This window comes from Engraulis encrasicolus, chromosome 17 (genome assembly GCF_034702125.1).
Source record: "Engraulis encrasicolus isolate BLACKSEA-1 chromosome 17, IST_EnEncr_1.0, whole genome shotgun sequence".
Classification (NCBI taxonomy): domain Eukaryota; kingdom Metazoa; phylum Chordata; class Actinopteri; order Clupeiformes; family Engraulidae; genus Engraulis; species Engraulis encrasicolus.
The window spans coordinates 49,283,743-49,288,372 of record NC_085873.1 but is presented as its reverse complement, the minus strand read 5'-3'; positions in this window follow the sequence as shown (position 1 = coordinate 49,288,372).

Sequence of the window (4,630 nt, the reverse complement as noted above, 5' to 3'; positions counted from 1 at the left end):
TGTGTGTGTGTGTGTGTGTGTGTGTGTGTGTGTGTGTGTGTGTGTGTGTGTGTGTGTGTGTGTGTGTGCTTGTGCGTGTGTGTGTGTGTGTGTGTGTGCGTGTGATTGTGGTGTGTGTGTGGGTGGGTGTATGTGAGTGTGTGTGTGTGTGTGTGTGTGTGTGTGTGTGTGTGTGTGCTTTTGCGTGTGCGTGTGCGTGTGTGTGTGTGTTTGTGCGTGTGTGTGCATGCATGCCCATGCCGTGGGGAAAGTGACTTTAACACACACGGTGTCAGAGAGACAGTTTGCTTGAAAGACTCAGTCAGGCGAACAAGACCACACCGATCCCTTGCAAACTAAAAACAGAACATGGTGTGTTAAAGGTGCCATGCACTGTGTAATATTTTTAGCAGTTTGTATCCAGAATGCATGCTGCATGCTTGCATTTTTGGTAACACTTTATTTTAGGGATACATCTATTAGCACTAATACATACAATGTTAATGCCTGCACTTACTAACTTGTAAGGCATGTTCTAAGCAAATGCTAAGGCCTACTAGGTCCGTACTAAGGTTAAATTGATAATAAATCCTGTATTGTGCATGAACAACACATTTGCCAATACATGCCTAACAAATGTTTGAATTTGCTTTGTACATGCCTTACAAGTTACTTATACAAGATCATTATATGTATTAGTGCTAACAGATGTATCCCTAAAATAAAGTGTTACCACACTTTTCATACATGAAAATGGTGGATCTTACCCATGTGCAATACCTAATCTGGCCACAATCCTACACAGTGCACCTTTAAGGGAATTTACAATTCCAATATTTGGGTTATGTGCATGCATATCTATCCATGTGTATGTGTGTCAGTGTCTACACATAAGCTTGTCACCTTGTGTGTGTTTGTGTGTGTGTGCGTGTGCGTGTGTGTGTGCGTGTGTGTGTGTGTGTGCGTGCGTGCGTGTGTGTGTGCCCTGACCCCATCTCTCTTCTTGATAAACATGGCTCCTCTTTGTAGAGTATAATTACATTGCATTCCTCACACACACACACACCCACACACACACACACACACACACACACACACACACACACACACACACACACACACACACACACACACACACACACACACACACACACACACACACACACCAAAAGGTTGCGCATCCCCCAACACTAAAGAGCTGCCTAATGTTGCGTAATCAGGGACCACAGCCACCCAACCAAACGCAATGCCTACCATCCTACAGTCACATACACGCACGCACGCACGCACGCACGCACGCACGCACGCACGCACGCACGCACGCACGCACGCACACAGGCTTTCGAAACAGTACACATCGTTCCATTAGACTTTGGTACTGTCCATAGTGCATCTCTCTCTCTCCCTGTCTGTCTCGGTCTGTCTGTCTGTCTGTCTGTCTGTCTGTCTGTCTGTCTGTCTGTCTCTCTCTCTCTCTCTCTCTCTCTCTCTCTCTCTCTCTCTCTCTACTAAAACTGGAATGTAAAAATTCACCTTTTAAAGGGACACTGTGTGAGATTTGTAGTTGTTTATTTCCAGAATTCATGCTGCCCATTCACTAATGTTGCCTTTTTATGAATACTTACCACCACCATCAAATATTAAGTATTCATTATGACTGGAAAAATTACGTCTGAAGAAGACGCACACAGCGTCGAAACGTCAGTCATTATGCTTTCACCACAATAAAATACTAAAAAGAATCTGAGTGCTCCAGTCATACCTGGCCTAGTCTTTCCGAAGTGGACCAGTTTACTCTACAGTGTAAAAATTACACTTTTCATACATGAAAAGGGGGATCCTCTCCATGGTCCGCCATTTTGAATTTCCAAAAGTAGCCATTTTTAGCTGCAAAAATGACTGCACTTGCACCATACTAGAAAATATTTGTCAAATATTTGGCTATAGGCAGCCCAGTTTCAATGAGCAGCATAGTTGCAGTACCTTTTTTGACCATATCCTGCACAGTGTCCCTTTAAAACATACCTGGATCCAGATCATGATCCATATCCCCATCAAACAGTAATCACTTGTTCCTTATGTCACTTCAAACTCCAACAGCAACAACAACGACAATTATAAAAAAATCCTTGTATAACTTTTTTGAGTTATCCTACTGACAGACAAACAGACAGAAAAACAAACCAACGCAATCAAAATCACAACTTCCTTGCAGAGGTAAAAATGAAAAGTTCAGATGCAAAACCCCCTAACTACATTTCTGAAGACCTGCACTTCTTTTTAGAGAACCCTGTTGTTGGTTTGGTTTACATTCATGTACTTGATAATCCATATAAATAGTTATATTACATAAATAAAATAAAAAATATGCAATTTTGATAACTTTGTATTAAATAAAAATGAATTAAGATTATTTTCTGAAAAGGCACTTTTGGAGGGATTTTGCATCTGAACTCTTCAAATGTACATTTATATTTACAGGCTTGAGGCATGAATAGATCAAGCACGACATGTGAAAGTCCAGCGACAGAAGAAATTGACTTTGAATTGAGTGGCAGGCAAGAGTAGAGACAAAAGCTTTTAACGACTATGTCGCTTCTATCGCTCGTATCGCTCTAGGTTAGCCTGGGCGAAAAGCCGACTGTTGACTCCGTCAATCAGTCTGGCAAAAGCCATGAGGAAATCGTCTCCGTGGACGGTGGGAGATGTTCTGATCTTACTCTATCATTTGAATTAATTGGAGTTCCAAACTCAAATAAAAACCCATATTGTGCTTTATTAGCATGCCTATTACGTTATAGCATCGCAAAAGCATACAAATAACAAAACGAAAGTGTGAATATAGTTACCTAAACCAATCAATAACGGAGCTCGCGGGTGAGTTCTACGTCACCACTCTCAACTGTTTGCTGATTGGCTAAACATTGAGAGACCTGAGCTCGAGCCTTTTGCCAGACGTTGTGCAGAGCCAAAATCTTTGAGTGGAGTACAGAGGATTGTGTCGCCAGGCTAGCTCTTGCTGCACAGTTCAGCGATTCTCTGTCACTAGGGATGCACCGATACCGATACTGGTATCGGTATTGGCCCAGATACTTGCTCATCATTCTCATACTCGTCAAGCACTTGCCAATACCAGGAACGATACTGCTATTACTCAAAACAATGCAAAATCTTCAAAAAAGAGAAAAGGGAATGCATCACTGTGTCCTGTATCCAGTTAGTAAAAAAGGGTCCTTGTCTAAAAAAGCACTTGGGCATCCAAACTTCCATGAAAAGATAGAAAAACACTATTTGAGGCACTCCTTACTAAAGTTTAAAAAGCCTTTATTAAATACTGGCTACATGCCTACGCGTTTCGACCCATTGTCTTCATCAGGGCATGCCAAACAATTGCAGGTGAAAGGTATATCAGGTAAGGAGGTAGAGCTAGGTCACATGACACAGAAAGCCCGCCCCTCCCCAACCACATAAGGTAAATACAAACAACCATTTATCAAAGTGTCTCCCACAACCAAAACAAATAATTAAAAACAGTATTTCATTATCTCAATCTACCATCTTTTTCATCCCACAGTCCGATTCTTAAGTTCATTCAAAGTAAAAATAAAAAGATATTTACAAAAATGGAGAAAAGTCCACATCCTCATTGAGGCCCGGAAATGTTGTGGCATTCAATTTAACAATCCACCAAGTTTCCCTTTGGAGAAGCCGTTTTAATCTGTCCCCACCCCTTATGTTTTTATTTATGACCTCTATTGCCATTACTTTCACTGAGTTCAGATCTGTATGGCCAGCTTCTCTGAAATGAACAGCCATGGGGTAGCTGGGATTTTGAGTCCTTATGGCGTACTTATGCTCTGCCAGTCTGTCACGAAGCCTGCGTTTTGTGCGCCCAATATAGAAGCAGCCACATCCACATTCTAACCTGTACACTACATGTGTAGTATTACAGTTTGCAAAATCTTTACAGTAATACACCTTTTCACTGAAAACATCCATAAAAGCGCTCTGGCGAGAGATGTTATCACAGTGGTTGCATGAGCCACATTTGTATGTGCCTTTTGGCTTTGGAAAATAAGAGGGAGGTTTGGATGCAGGTAGGTAACTTCTCATTAACCTATCTTTCAGTGTGGGAGCCCTCCTAAAGGAAACTAGGGGGCGCTCAGAGAACACTTCACGTAAGGAGGGATCACCATCAAGAATGCCCCAGTTTCTGTTGATAATCCTCTTGATCTTGTATGACAGTGAGCTATATTGCGTGGTGAAGAACATTTTTCCAGATTTTCTTTCGCGGTGGGTTTTCTTGAATAAGTCCTTCCTATTTAGTGCTTTAGCTTTACCCAAGTCACTGTGTGACTTTGATGTACAAGCTGACGACATGTACTCTCGTTTTCAACACAGGGGGTACCGGAAAAAAGATCTAGATACAGCTTTGGGTAAAGCAAAAGCACTAAATAGGAAGGACTTATTCAAGAAAACCCACCGCGAAAGAAAATCTGGAAAAATGTTCTTCACCACGCAATATAGCTCACTGTCATACAAGATCAAGAGGATTATCAACAGAAACTGGGGCATTCTTGATGGTGATCCCTCCTTACGTGAAGTGTTCTCTGAGCGCCCCCTAGTTTCCTTTAGGAGGGCTCCCACACTG